This window comes from Narcine bancroftii, unplaced genomic scaffold, assembly GCF_036971445.1.
Source record: "Narcine bancroftii isolate sNarBan1 unplaced genomic scaffold, sNarBan1.hap1 Scaffold_106, whole genome shotgun sequence".
Taxonomy (NCBI): Eukaryota; Metazoa; Chordata; class Chondrichthyes; order Torpediniformes; family Narcinidae; genus Narcine; species Narcine bancroftii.
In genome coordinates this window covers 745,518-761,767 of record NW_027211823.1, presented here as the reverse complement: position 1 = coordinate 761,767, position 16,250 = coordinate 745,518, and positions in this window count along the sequence as shown.

The following is a 16,250-nucleotide window of genomic DNA, read 5'->3' as shown; positions in this document are numbered from 1 at the left end:
CTCAATCAATTCCTTAGATTTCATAGGATCACTTTGTCTTGGCTCCAGGATTCCTCTGATCTCAAGAAATACATTGTACCCCAACTGCAAGGGAGACTATTTATTCTCAATCTTTCCTCCAAATTTATTACCACTTCCAATGGAATGTCTGTTACTTTTTTCAAAGTATCTGCATCTAAGTTAAATGCATATGATCCCTCTACGAATGTGTACGGCAATTAACTCATCACAAGTTCATGGATCCCAATTTCAAATTAACCTTCAATAGGGTAGAGATTTCCAAGGATATTTCATTTTCATTGAAGACATTTCTTAAAATCTAAGCAGCCAATCGGTCATTGGGAAATTGTGACACTTGGTGTTCGGCTCCTTTGCATTATCCTCTCTCGATCCATGCTGCTGTGTCCTCTCATAATGTTGAAAGGTCATCTCCCATTTTATCAACAACCAAGAGATCCATATTCAAACTTTCCTTCTATCACCCGGTTAAAACATCCCAGAAACAAATTTGACAATATGTGTGCACATCTCATTCTTCATATAAGGAAACTGGACACATGACTCCCGATGTGAAATTGGAGCGTGCACGCTACTGTGAAGGGTGGAAAGAAATCAAAGTCAAAGATTGCTTCATTACACTGGCAGCTCTACTATTCTCTCCCCGCTGCTGTCGACAGGAGTGATGTCATATCCGCGCCGGCCTCCGATTGGTCAGTATTCTTGTCCTTGTTGATTCCTTCCATGTGGGTTGTCCCCTGGGTTGAAAGTTGTTGGTCCCCGTGGACTCTGCGCGGTCACCACGTTCGTCAGCCATCTTGTGTATAGGGTGGATTCCCAGTTAGTATGATTCCCCCCACCTCTCCAGAACCAGTGATTGGAGCACTGTCTGCTGCTTTCGGTAGCCTATATCTGTGTCGTGGGGGCTGAGTGGAGGCCAGTTTGCTAATGTCCAGATGTGCTGGCTTGAGGTGGTCGATGGTGAAAGTCTCTTCCTTCGCACCAAGATGCAGCAGACTTACCGTAAAGTGTGGAATGAACGATGCAAACCCAAGCAGTCAAAGTCGAAGACTGGTTTGTTGAACTGGCAGCTCTGCTTATATACTCTCCCACTGCTGAGGACAGGTCTTTTGAGACGGCAGAGCCAGCCTCGGATTGGTGGGTGTTCCTGCCATTGCTCATTGCTTCCCGCCGTGCAGGATGTCACCTTGGAAGAAGGTTGTTGGTTCTTGCAGGATCTGCTCAGTCACCGCAACAACCATATATTGTGGAAGAATATGGAGCCCATATTTACAAAGGGTGGGTGTGAATATTTAAATGAAACTCTGACATTCCCTTTCTCCTTAAGGCCTCAGTTTATGAAAAGGAACATTAAAGTAATCGGCGCTCCTGTTTGGGGGGTCTCTTGTCCTCATTTTTCTTCTTTTTTCTTTTAGCACGGGGATAGAGGGGCGATGGGGTGGTTTATGGGGGGGGGATTTCTTTATTCTTTCTTTTAACTATGACACATGTATTTATATTTGATTTGTATTATTATTAATTGTGTGAATTCTTTGTGGATTTATAAATATATTTTTTAAATGATCAGAGGTCATTCCATAGGACCTAAAGTGGCCTAGAGCAACACTGGGGATAACCTCCTGCCCCCCCACCTCCACAAATATCAATGTGATCCACTACGATCATTGAGAAAATCATCGAGGACCCCTTCACCCGGCCAACAGCATCATCCAGCTATTCCTGTTGGGAAAGAGATCCAGGACTTTCAGAGCCTGTACCACTAGGCCCAGGAACAGCCTCTTCCTCCAGGCAGGGAGAACGTGGAATGATTGATGAGCTGCTCATACAAATACTCCTCGACTCTGCTATTTATTCAACAATATCGAGTAATTTTTCTGGATATGCTGCACATGTATCATTTGTCTGTTGGTGTGAGGGCTTCGTTGTGTGTTTCTATGTGTTTACCCCAAGAACTCTGTTTTATCAGGTCGTACTTGTGCTATCCAATGGTAATAAATTTGGCCTTGTACTTTGGAGCAGGTGCAGAATAGATTTCCTGGATCGGAGAATGTATCTCATGAAGCAAAGTTGACTGAGTAGGGCTTTTCTCTTCCCCTCCCCCCAACCCTGCAAAATTGACTTTATTTACAAATTATATCCAAAGAGGAAGACCGTTCCAAGTCTTTTCTCCTCCTCCTGTTGTATCCAGATATTCCCTTCACTACACATTGCTGCATACGTCTCTGGTTACCTTCATTGCCACCACTTTGATACCGTGTGGTTACTGCCCCCCTCTGCTGTTGGAGGAGTTCCCCTTAGTCTCAGCCTCTCAGTGCCCGGTTATGGAAGGATTATGAGCCATCCCCAGAGTGCCTTTGTGTTGGCTGCGCCAAGCCTCTGTCCTTCCCTCAGCATGACTCCTGCAGCCTGGAATGTGCCAGTCGGCAGCGTTCCCTCCCCAAGATCTCTGCTCGCTGAAAGACCGACAGGTTTAACATAGAACACGAGAGCACAGTACAAGCACTTCAGCCCTCGATGTTGTGCCGACCGATGTATTCCTACCAAAATAAAAATAACTAACCCCTTCCTCCCTCATAACCCTCCGTTCTTCTTTCATCCACATGACTCAGAGCCTCTTAAATGCCCCTAAGATTTCAGCCTTCACCACCACCCCAGTTCTAGGGCTCATCCCATGTCCCTGACCTGGTACACATATACTGCATCCCCTCCTCTTGTCACCCTCCTGCTGCCCCACCCCAAGTCAGTGGTGAAGGTGGTTTCTGTCCCAACAGGTGTTGGGACCTCAACCAGGGAGCAGACCCGGGAGATGAACCTCAACTGCATCGAATTCACATTCCCGCAGATCAATGCATGACCGTGGGTCATGGTGAGTGACCCAATGGTGAACCGGAGCTCCATGGGTGGTCTCCATCCTCTGGGTCCATCCCCAATCTTGTCCCCTCTCACCCACCAGGCCCATCCCCAAAGCCCCCATCTCCCACCAGGCCCGTCCCCAAACCCATCCCCCTGCTGAGATTGTCCCCAAAACCCTGCTCACCACTGGGACTGTCAAGAAAGCCCCTATCCCCCACCGGTCCCATCCCCAAAGCCTCTGTCCCCCACTGGGCCCATCCCCCATGCTCCACCGATTACTTGGACTGTTCCCAGAGCTCCTGATGCCCACCAGGGCCTTCACCCAGCCCCTGTCCCCCAACATGCCCAACCCAAAGTCCCCATCCCCACCCCCCTCACCTATTTGCCTATACCCACAGGCCCATCCCCATCAGGTCTGTCCTCCCACCAGACCCGTTCCTTCACTGGGACCCTCTCCAATCGATCACCCATCACAACTACCCCACCCCAGTTCTTGAACCTCCCCCTTCTTCCACCCACAGGCCTTGGAATCTGAGCTGTTCCTGGGACCCCCAGACAATGGAGATGGGGGAGGGCAGTGGTCCATCTCCTTCCTGGTGGCAGCGTCCCATACCTTCACCAAGCTGGGGAAGCCCCTGACCCTTTGCACAGGGATATATGTCCCATCTGAGCCAGTCCTCTCTCTCCCCCCACCCTGGAAAATGTGGCCCAGTTCAGCTGGCTGCTACAGTACACACTGCCCTTCACCTCTTTCCCCAGGACTCCTGCTCCCATTTGTCCTTCAACGAGCTATGTGACCACAGCCAGGAGCTGCCCCATCCTCATTACCCTGTGGGTGAGTGGGTGGGACATGACGACGGGGTTGTAGGTGGTGGAATTGGTGTAGGAAAGTTTGGGTGAGACCTGAGAAAGAGAGCGGTGATCATCCGGCTGTGATCATCTGGCAAAGATGGTGTGAGGCATTGAAGACAGAGTCAATGGGCAGTCCCCTGCTGGGTCCATCCCCCACCGGGTCCATCTCCAAAACTCTCCTGCACCAGGTCCATCCTCAATATTATCCCTCGCTGGGTCCATCTCCAATCACGTCCCCACTGGGTCCAACCCGAATACCGTCCCCCGCTGGTCCATCCCTAATCTAGTCCCCACCGCTTCCATCCAAAATCCTGTGTCCCGACGAATCCATCCCCAATCCCACCCCCCGCCGGGTCCATCCCCAATCCTGTCCTCGCCGGTTCCATCCAAAATCCCATCTCCCGACAAGTCCGTCCCCAATCCCGTCCCCCGCTGCGTCCACCCCCAATCCATTCCCCCACTGCATCCAACCCCAATACCGTCCCCCGCCAGATCAGAACCGAATACCATCCCCCACTGGATCCATTCCCAATCGCATCCCCACCGGGTCCATACAAAATCCCAACTCCTACCGATTCCGTCCCCAATACAGTTCCCAACTCGGCCTGTCACTAATTATTTTGCCCGACAGGTCCTCCCACAAACGCAATTCCCCACAGGTCCCTCCCCAAAGTCCCTGACCCCCACCAGGTCCATTCCCAAAGCCATTGTCCCCCACTGGCTGGTGCCCAAAGCCCCTGCCTCCCTGCTAGACCCATCCTGAAGCCCCAGCTGGCCTGCCCCAAAGGCCCATTCCCTATCATGTCTGTTCTCCCACTGGACCTATCCTCTCACTAGGCCCATCTCCAATCGATCACGCATCAGAAATGCCCCACCCCAGTTATTGAACCTCCCCTTCCCCCACCGACAGGCCTTGGAACCTGCTGCTCCAGGGAACCCCAGACGGTGGAGATGTGGGGGGAAGTGGTCCAGTCTCCTTGCCGGTGGCAGCATCCCAGACCTTCATCGAGCTGGGGAATTCCCTGACCCTTGGCACCGGGACATCTGTCCCATCTGAGCCAGTCCACTCTCCCCGCTCCCCCACCCTGGAGGCTGTGCCCCTGTAGCTGGCTGCTACTGTACACACTACCCTTCACCTCTTGCTCCAGGACTCCTGCTCTCACTTGTCCTTTGACAAGCTGTGTGACTACAGCCTGGACCTGCCCCCACCTCATTACCCTTGGCCCTGTGGGTGAGTGGGTGGGACATGACAGGGGGGTTGTAGGTGGTGGAAATGGGGTAAGAAAGTTTGGGTGAGAGCCGGGAAAGAGAGCAATGATCATCCGGCCAGGGAGAGGCATTGGAGACAGAGTCACTGGGCAGGGGTCAGAGCCTCAGGGAAACAAGGGCACTGGAATTTGAAGCAATCACAGCTCATGGAAAGTCAGAGGAAGAACCTTGGGAACCATTGAGAGTGGCGAGGTTAGCATCGCGGTTAGAACAACGCTGTTAAGGGGCCAGCGAGCTGGGTTCTAATGTGACACTGTCAGTGGGGAGTTGTACGTTTTTCCCATGTCTGCGTGGGTTTTCACCAGTTGCTCCAGGTCCTTCCACCATTTAAAATGTACTGGGGGTTGTAGGTCATTGGTGTAATTGAGTGGTTGTGGCTCATAGGCTGAAAGGGCCTGTTCCCGGGCTGCATGTGTCAATCTAAAATCTCCATCTAAAATGATAGTCCAGCCTGTCATGATTTTTTTAAAGATTCAACTCAAATGACTGGTCCAAATAGACAACTCTGAAACAGTCTTTTTGGCCCTTCTTTTCTGCTGGCCAAGCTGCTTGCAAACAGACCATATCCCTCTCAACCTTTTCATTCCACTGACCCATTCAACTGACATTGTCAACCTGTGGGCCTGTGGGAATAAGTTATTTCCCTGCATGGCAGCCTGATTATGTTCCTCCATATCTCCTTCCTGATGGTAGTGAGTCAAAGATGCTGTGTGCTGGATGTCTGCGGGTCTATTTACAGGCCCCATCCCTGACAATCAGTGGCTCCTTGCCTCGAAGTCCCATCCATGTGGCCTCTCCCTCAGCAATCCCTCATCGGAAGCCCGAGGGAATCCGCACCCTCAGCAGTGTCCTGCTGGTGCACCATCAAATGCCCTCCATCCCCTTCCACGGGTTCCCTGCTGTTATCAGGCTCCTGGATGGACACCACCCTGTCAAAATTACCCATGTTTTCACTGATCCCTCTGTAGCTCTACATTCTGTCCAGGGATCAGGGTTGTGTTGTGGGACTGGTGGAGAACAAAGCACTAATATCAGGAGACAGGGAGCAGTGTCAAGAATCCTAACTCCAGGAGACAGGGACCAGGGACCCCCAGTTTTGGGAGAACGCCTGAGTTGTACACAAGTCTGTTAGTGGCTGGGCCCGGAAGTATACAATGCTATTTTCCAGGGTAAACTGGAACAAAAGCGAGGCAATGCACTTTGGTAAATTAGTCCGCTGTCCTCTTCACAGTCAGATCTGACTACCTGAAGGTGTCGGGGAACTGGCTTGGAGAGGCCGAGGCATGCAACAAGAATTGGTCAGAGCCGATTGTAAAGGTTCACCAGAAATTGGGTCTGTGGGAATGACATTCCCTCTCAGTAATGGGGAAGAACCTGGTCATCAGGTGCAAGGTGCTCTCGGTACTGCTGCGTGTGATGCAGGCGTGGCCCATCCCACACACCTCTTCCCTGGCTATTACCAGAGCAGTTTCCCTCTTCATGTGGGGATCCAAAATGGATGGAGTGGGAAGGAGGTCCATGTACATCGCCAGACTATGGTGTTATGAGCCCAAAGGACCCCAAAACCCAGCAGCAATAGACATTCACCAAGACAAGTAGTTATTTAAACATGTTGTTTTTAATGATCTTTTGATAGGAAAACAGAATCAAACTTTAACAATCTCTATTAACTTAACCAACCTTAATCCCCTTCTGAGTTTAAGCGCACGTGTATGATGTGTGTGTAAATTGAAGAAAAGTTATTTGGTTCTTTGTTCAATCTCACTTCTCATTCTTCCAAGTTCACTGGTTGTCGGCAATTCTGATACTGTGCACGGAATTGAACATGAATAAAGTTCATCAGGCTTTCCTACTCAAGAAAGTTCCATAGGGTTTGCAGAAAGAGATTTGTTGTTCCAGGATTTCCACAACTGAGCTACCACCATTAGTCACCTCAATGTCTCGCTGATAAAACGTGGCCTATCAGGGTTCTCCAGATGATAACCTCTTTCTTTCAGGCTAGCACAATGTTCCTTCCTGTTGCACTTATTCTGAGAGAAACATCAGACAGATAGGACTTCCAGCCATCTGCCACTCTGGAGCTTTCTGTTTCCTACAATCCTCTCCTGGCTTGTACTGTTCAGCTGCTTTCAGTGCCTGGCAGAGAGAGCTTGTTTCACCCCTTTCTCTCTCTCTCTCACTCCAACTGAGACTGCTAGAAAACACATGTGACTCTCTCACTTGCAAACCCCCCCCCCCCACCTCTTCAGCAAACAACAGAACTTATCCTTCTTTGGCAAGCCCTTGTCTTAGCTAAACAAATCCCAGGGGTGACCATTCCGTTGGCACTTTGTAGATATTCAACCAGCCAGCCTGTCTCCAAACCAAAATAATGGTCTATTTATTTCATGACCTCATTTCAATTAGCAGCTACTTGTGAAATGTGCATAGCATTCTCCATAGTTTCTGTGATGTTACTGAATATGAATTCTTCAGTATTTCAAATAAGATCTGTTTTAAAATGTGTGTATGTATTTAACCTACTCTAATTTTACCAGATTCTCCCAAATATATATTTCATGACAATGAGGTTAAGGGCGTAACCAATGTGGCCTTCATCGTGTGAGGTTGCATCAGACTGAGCATGGAAACTAAGTACAAGGGCACCGAGTGCCGCTATGAACCAAGGATCTACCTGTCTCAGGTGTTCTGAAAGATTGGTGCAATGTTTCAGTCAGCTAGACTTTGCCACATCACCTTTGTGGAAAAGTTTTCATAGACAAACAATTTGAACACAAAGCCATCAGGTAGTGGTCAGCACGGAATTCCTGCTGACACAGAGAGACCAGGATTTGATGGATAATGCGGGGTGATCCTCTGAGCAGAGAATCCAGAGACAGACAACCAGACCTCCCTCTGGTTAGGGAGAGTGAGGCCATCACTGAGAAGGCATGTGGCCTAACGGACCGGGTCAAGGAACTTGAGCTGCAGCTCGATGACCTTACTCTTGTTAGGGAGATTGAGGCTATCGTAGACAAGAGCTACAGGCAGGTGGTCGCCCAGGGGCTCACGGGACGAGGGGTAGTGGGTTACCGTTAGGAGGAGAAAAGGGAGAGTTCAGATTCATGTGCAAGCACCCGAGTCTGTAATCTTCAGAAATCAGTACTCCACCTTGAATACTGAGGAAGGGGATAGTCAGACTATGCTTGGCAGAGGTGTGGTGTCAAACTCTGTAGGGATAAAAGGAAAAGGGCGAGAGTTATAGGGTGAGGGTGAGTAGGATAAGGAAAGGGACAAGTTTAAATAATTTGAGGGAGGAAAAGCAGGAAGTAGTACACAAATGTTGCAGTGAATATTGTGAGAATGGTAGAGAGGAGGATATTCAGAAGGTAGGATGTCGGAGATCCCTGTATTTATTTTAATGCGAGGACTGTAGTAAGGAAGCTGGATGAGCTAAAGGTGTGGATTGACATGCGGCATTATGATGTTGTGGCCATTAGCGAGACGTGGTTGAAAGAAGGTTGTGACTGGCAGTTGAATGTTCCAAGATTTCACTGCTTGAGATGTGACAGAGTTGGTGGATTAAGAGGGGTAGGTGTGGCATTAAATGTCAGGGAGGATATTACAGCAATGCTGAGGCAAGATAGACTGGAGGGCTCGTCAAGAGAGGCAGTGTGGGTAGAACTGAAAAATAAGAAGGGTGAGGTTACTATTATGGGGTATATTATAGGCCTCCAAATGGGGAAAGGGAACAAGGAGAGCAAATGTGCAAATAGGTGAGATATGCAAGTGAAATAGGGTGGTGTTGGTTGGGGATTTCAATTTTCCAAACATCAATTGGGAAATGCAGTCAGTAAAAGGGCAGGATAGCTTAGTATTTATGCATTGTGTTCAGGATTGCTTTCTGCAGCAATATGTTGAGACGCCAATTAGAGTGGGAGCAGTGTTCGATCTGTTGTTTAGGAATGCAATGAGGCAGGTGACAGAGGTGAGCGTTAGGGAGAACTGCGGATCCAGTGATCATGGGTCCATTAGCTTTAGCTTAATGATGGAAAGTTCCGAGGTTGAAGGTCTTCGAGTGGGGGAAGGCCAGATTTGGAGAAATGAGAAGGGATTTGCAGAGAGTTGTGTGGGCTGAACTTTTTCCTGGAAAGGATGTAGAGAAAATTTGGGGGACATTTAGTGGTGAGATTTTGAGAGTACAGGATCTTTATGTTCCAATCAGGCCAAAGGGAAAGACTAAAGGTTCGAGGGAGCCGTAGTTTTCTGGTGAAATTAAGAAGTTTGTACGGGACAAGAGGGAGATCTACACCAAATATAAAAAAACAAGGGATTGAGGAGATAGATAAAAAGGGATGAAGTGTCCATAGCTAAATAAGGCGAAGGTGAATCCTCAGGGTTTGTTCAGAAATGTGAACAGTAAAAGGAGGGTTAAACACAGAATAGGTCGACTGGATGATGGGACCGGTGAACTATGTCAGGAACCGTATGAGATGGAGAAATATTGAACAAATTTTTCTCATCTGTATTCACGAGGGATGCAGACATTGGGCTATACAAGATAAGAGAGGTAAATAGTTTAGTTATGGAAAGGATAGGGATTAGTAAAGCGAGCGTTTTGGAGCTTCTGGGGTCAATTAAGGTGGATAAGTCTCCTGGTGCTGATGGGATTTTTCGCCGGAATTTAAGGGAGGTCAGGGAACAAATATTGGGGGCACTGACAGCGATTTTTCAAAGATCACTGGAGGAGGGTGTGGTGACGCGGGATTGGAGGGTTGCAAATGTAGTTCTGTTGTTCAAAAAAGGGAGTTGGTGTAGGCCAAGTAATTATCGGCCAGTAAGTTTGACTTCGGTGGTGGGGATGGTTATGGAGGGTATTCTTTGAGATAGTATGTACAAATATCTGGATAGACAGGGATTGATTGGGGGCACCCAGCATGGGTTAGTGAAGGGAAAGTCATGTTTGATGAATCTTGTTGAGTTTTTTGAAGTGGTGATAAGAAATGTGGATGAAGGTAGGGCGGTTGATAAGATCTATTTAAATTTTAGTAAAGCTTTTGATAAGGTTATTTAGGAAGGTTTAGTCACTAGGGATTAATGGATAGTGAGATGGGTTCAGAGGTGGCTGGGAGAAAGACAGCAGAGAGTTATGGTGGACAACTGTCTATTAGGATGGAAGCCTGTGACGAGCGGTGTGCCTCAGGGATTGGTGTTGCATCCCCTGTTGTTTATCATTTATATTCAGGATTTGGTTGAGGTGGTGGTTAACTGGGAAAGCAAATATGCAGACGATACAAAAATAGGGGGTGTGGTGGATGGTGAGGAAGGTTTTCTTGGATTACAGGATTTGGTTTGTTTGGAAAAGTGGACTGATGGAATTTAATGTTGACAAGTGTGAGGTGCTGCATTCCGGAAAAAATAATCAAAATATGACCTATGCAGTTAAGGGGAGGGCGTCGAGAAATGCAGAGGAACAGAAGGATCTTGGAGTTATGGTACAGGTTTCACTGAAGGTGGATTCCCATGTAGACAGGGTAATTAAGAAGGCATATGGTCTGCTGGCCTTCATAAATCATAGCATAGAGTGTAGGAGCTGGTTGGTGATGCTGCAGCTGTTTCAGGTATTGGTGAGGCCAGGTTTGGAGTACTCTGCTCAGTTCTGGTCTCCATACTATAGGAAGGATATATATAAGGTGAAGAGGGTGCAGGGAAGATTTACAAAGATGTTGCCTGGCTTACAGCATCTGGATTACAGGGAGAAATTAAGGAGACTGGGACTTTATTCATTGGAATGCAGATGACTGAGAGGGGACTTGAAGGAAGTATTTAAAATTATGAAAGGAATAAATAGACTAGACATAAACAGACTCATTCCCCTGAGGGCAGGGAAGGTTGGAACGAGAGGCCATAAGTTAAGGGTAAGAGGGCAAAACTTTAGGAGAAATATCAGAAGATGCTTCTTCACTCAGAGTCGTGGCAGAATGGAATGTTCTTCTGAATGAGATAGTTGCAGCAGGGTTCCTTCTGTCATTTAAGAGAAGGTTGGATGTGTACATGGAGGTGAGGGGGATGGAGGAATATTGGCGGAGAGTGGGAGGCTAGAGCTAGTGGATTTGTTCTAGTGAACCGGTGCAAACTCGAAAGGCTAACATGGCCTGTTTCCGCTCTGTAAATGGTTATTATGGTTACATGGTGACACAGTTTTGCATTTCAATTTCCCATCCCTCGTTACAAAACTCTCTGCTCTCCACGTTAGTGCTGCACATTGCTTCACTGCTATGTTTGATGTTTATCCAACTTCAGTTTTGTATCTGCATCTTAAATATGACTAAGCACAAATATTCTTGTGTCCTTTTGTATTTTTATCTTCATAATTTGTCCTAATAATATACTGAAATCTTTCCAAAATTCTTCCACTTTCACACAGGTCCAAACCGAATGGAAAAAAAGTCCCAATCACCTGATTACATTGAAAACATTTCTCGGAATAATTGGAGATAAGTCCATTTAATTTACATGGAGTATAGCAGAATTGATGTAGACAATTGTAGTTTTATAACTGGCATAAATCATATTTGTAACACTCTTGAAACAATCTTTACCCTATTTCTTCTTGAATTTGTATATTTCAATCTTTTTTCCAACTTTGTTTCGATTTATATAAATCCTTTTCCCCATATTATATTTGATGGCTATAAAATCTCTTTCCCACAAATTTAATATTCTATTGCCTCTGTTCATAGGAAATAACACATTTTTACACACTGGTGCTTTTCTTGAGATTCCTACGTTTTTTCCCCTAAACATACATTAATTTCTTGCCAACTTCTGATTGGAATTAACTGTCTTTTTTTCTTGTGATTTGACTCTCCGTTTATTGATAAAATACTTAGCTTTCCCTCCTCCATTGTGGTCGGGTTCGTGTGGGTCCCACAGGTTAAGAACCAGACCAAAGCGGAGGTACAAAGCACACTTTTAGTTTGGGGATGGAAACAGGACAATAGGGTTGATATGTTTGGCAAACCTCTACACACAGAGTACGCAGGGAGTAAATATACACTTCTAATTAGGAGGGAGAAACCGACAGAGACTGGGGGAAATTACATGAATGTATACATTCAACATTCAGGATCAAGGTGATACTGTGAGCTCCCACCCCTTGACCAGTATGGACACGGGTCTTCCTTGCTGACCTCGAGACTCTCCCCAACCCAGTGTGGAAGATGCTCCTTACTAGCCACGATGAGTCGAAAGAGGCAGAACGAAGGGGGACATGGTCCTTTATAGTTCTGGGGGCCATGCTGGGAGGGCCTATCACTCGGGGAAGCTGAGCCCCATTGACTGCTGTGGCCAATGTTCGAAGCTAAGTGCAGGGGCTCAGCAGGGATCAGTCGAGGTGATTCACCTGGGCCAATTGGGTGAAGGTAAGGGCTGAGTCTGGCCGGGCTGCCTGGACTGCAGCTCCTGGGGATTTAGGTGGGCCAGTCGCAAGGTTCACCTTGATGGCTTGGAGTGAGTCTTTGACCTTGATTGGCAGGTAGTATGTCCACCGAACAGGAGCACAGCAGCGCCACCAGGTGATGGACACTGCCTCTCCAAGACAATCCACCCCTTCGGAAGACATGCTGCTTGCCAATAAAGTGCGACAGGTAATAAGAAGGTCTAACGGGGTTGAATTTTGGCCACTGAGTCCCTAATGTGGTCAGTCAGGTGGGTGATGTTAGAGGATTCCTTGGGAATGTAGCTGCAGCCCTCCTGGCCAATGACAGCACAGCCACCAGCAGGTAGTCCAGGGCCATCCAATTTGGCATTGCCACTATACGCCTCTCCTTCAGCTTCACAACTTTCCAGGTCAGGATGTCCTTTGTATGGTGCAGGGACACTGCCGTCTCGTAGGGTGGTCATCTTCGTTGGAGAGCCTTATCTGGGGAAGGCGTTCATCCAGAACCATTCACTTGCAGTAAAGACCCTCTTGTTGCGGTGGTCACCAAAGGATGTGTGCTCCCCTAGGTCAGCAAGTGAGTGGATGTAGGGCACCTCGAATGTGGGGAAAAGGCAGCCCTACCAGGTGGCAGGAAGCCAGGGGTAGGCAGTGATCTCCAACCCAGTGGGTGCCATTCAAAGTCCAGTGGCCCCCCCAGCTTGCTGACACCAATTGAGGTGGTGAGTGCGGTGCCCGGGTACCCTCTGTGCTGGCTGTCACTGTTGCCGACTGGGAGGGGGGAGTTGTGTCTGTGGGGGAGTCTGCACCAACACTTCTTTGGTCTATGATGAGTTGTGGGATGATGCGAAGTGTCGGGACTTGAGTGGTGGTCCAATTTTAGGCAGAGAAATACCAGTTCCTGAAGCATCCACACCATTGGGAGTCAGTGGAAGGGATAGTGTTGAGTAGAGATGCCAGGGGTGGTGGGCTGCCATTAGGCCCACCCCATACAGTTAACCCAAACCCACTGGAGCAAAGAGTCTCAGTAGGCAGTTCATCTGAGAGTCGTCCAGTTGGATGGGGGTGAGTGGTAATGCTTGATTGGTGTGTGCTGGAGTTTGGACACAGATCCAGCAGTCCGATCTATTCGTGGTGGTGGCAAAATCATAGGTAATGCAGAGGAACGTGATCACCGATCTGACATTGCAAATGGTTGCCGCTAGCAGCAAGGGTAGAAGCAGGGCTTGCATGTTCCTGTGGGGTGGAAAAAAAAACTCATTGTCCCTTTGTGAGATGGTGGGTGTGGAGACAGGAGAGTTTGGTTTGGCCCAGAATTGCGATCCACCGGATATCTCCTGGACTGAATGCGACAATCTCCCCCTTTTGGGCTGGACTTTGTGGCTGTTGTACCCATACTCTCCCCAAGTCCTGTCTCGGAGGTTTTGGGGAGGCTCTCAATCCGGGGATGGGGAGTGTTAGAAATGGTGAGATATGTGGGTGTCTCCTTGGCCGGTGAGGCGCGAGTTAAAGTGATCCACAGCCTGTTGCAGCACGGTCAGCCCCCCCCCCCCCACCCACCTTGATGTCAGTTTGTGGATGCTCTCCGTGAACTGGCCATTCATCCTTTCAAATGACCCTGATGCCTGGGGGTGATAGGGGATGTGGAGCAGCCAGGAGATCCCTGCCTCAGCAGTCCAGTCTTGGGCTTTAGACTCTGGAAAGTGTGAGCCCTGATTGGATCGCACCTCCCAGGGGATTCTATAAATGGAGGAGAGGGGCTGTAATCCAATAATGGTGTTATTCTGGTCGGATTTCTCACAGGACACTGCCACCAGTGCACCAGAATATGTATTCACCATGGTCAGGATATACTAATTTTTTAAATCTTGGCATGGGAGCGATCTGATATCGTCAATCAGCCATACATGACCTGCTCCCCTGCCACAGCTAATGTGTCCCGGAGGCACCATTGGTCAATCTCTTGACTTTACCTGCAACAGATGGGGCAGTCGAGCACGTCGGTTTTGGACTGATCCAGGGTGAGGGCGACCCTGAACTGTTCTGCCCATTGTCATGTGCTGTCAGCCCCTAGGTGGCTACTTTTGCGGTGAGCCCAGGTGGCCAGAGCCCCATTGTCAGTGTCTGGTGGGGAGGTGGAGGCAGTGCATCTTTGGGCAACTTGATCCACGGCCGCGTTGTCCGCTGCCTCCTCTGTGGTGTTGCGGGTGTGGGTGTCTACGTGGTGAACTGTGATCTCCTTGTGGGGGCTTGGTCCCAGAGCAACTGCCCATGGTGCTGTCCCCAAAGGGGGCATCCGTGGATTTCTCACCCTGTCTCATGCCATTGGGCCATACAGACCACCATGGCATTGGCCACTGCCCATGAATCGGGGTGGATGTTAATGGGCCCAGTGGTGTCCTGAAGTGTGAATGCCACCCCTGCCAGCTCAGCAAGCTGGCTGGAGCCCCCTCTCCCTCTTTGGTGATGACTTTCCCCATGGTAGAGTGGAGAGCCACTGCCTTCCGGTATTGATTACCCCCTTTCCAGCAGCTCGAGCTGCCTGTGACCCAGGCTTGTGTCAATTGTTGGGGGTCGAGGGAATCAAAGGGGCATGGGGAGGGTGGGATTTCAGCTAGTTCTGGAGCCGGCTCCTGGGTTTGTTGGAAGGACATGACCTGTTCATGGAGGTGGCTGACCCCTTCTGGGCTGGGCTCAGTGCATTCCACAATGTGGGTGAGGGTCAGGGCTGAGTCTGGCCAGGCTGTCTGGACTGTGGTTCCTGGTGATTTAGGTTGGCCAATTGGGTGAAAGTCAGGGCTGAGTCTGGCCAGGCTGCCTGTTCTGCAGCTCCTGGTGATTTAGGTGGGCCAAACGCAAGGGTCAACTTGATGGTTTGGGGTGACCTGGATTGGCAGGTAGTGAGTGGGTCCTCCTAACATGAGTGTTGGAGGCTACTTCTTCATTACACACACACACACACGTGAATGCATAAACGTGCACATATAAACACTCACAGAATCACACAGATGTACACACGCATACACACTCACCCACTCCTGCACACAAGCATGCAGAATTATGCACCCACATACACGCATTCATGTGCACACACAAATGAATAGATGCACACACACGCGTGCAGACACACAAACACACACACACACAGACAAACACACACAAGTACACATGCACACTCATATGCATGTCCGCCTGCCATCTCATGAACTCATGCACAGACACGTACGCATGCACATGCGTACACATGGTGTGACACATGGTCTCACAGACTCACACACAATTGCATAAATCAAGATGAAAGTGGGAAAATGTTTTGGGCAGAAAAATAGATCAAAATGATTGGAAAATGCTACGTAAAGATAATCCCACAACTGTGGAGATCAGGCCGGCACAACGCGTGGTAATAAACTTTTGAGATTTCACCAAAGACTTGTCAATTTCTACCAGTTGCATCACCTTCTGGTACGGAGCTGCCAATATACAGGACAGGAAAATGGGACGGAGAGTGGTGAACTCAGCCAGCGCCACCATGGGCATTAGTCCCCACTCCATCGAGGACATCTACAAGAGGCGGTGTCTCAGGAAACCAGCCTCGATCTTCAAGGACCCCCACCACCCGGGCCGTGCCATCTTCTCACTGCTACCATCGGGACAGAGGTACAGAAGCCTGATGAACACCCAACAGCACCAGGAAAGCTTCTTCCCTTTTGCCTACAGGAGCCTGATACCTGTTTCATGAACACTGTTCTTGAAGCTTAGGGTGGGGGTGGGGGTGTCAGGCAGAAGGTTTGTGCAATACGACCATCTACAAGGCATGGCCTTGTGTCCCTCGCTCTGC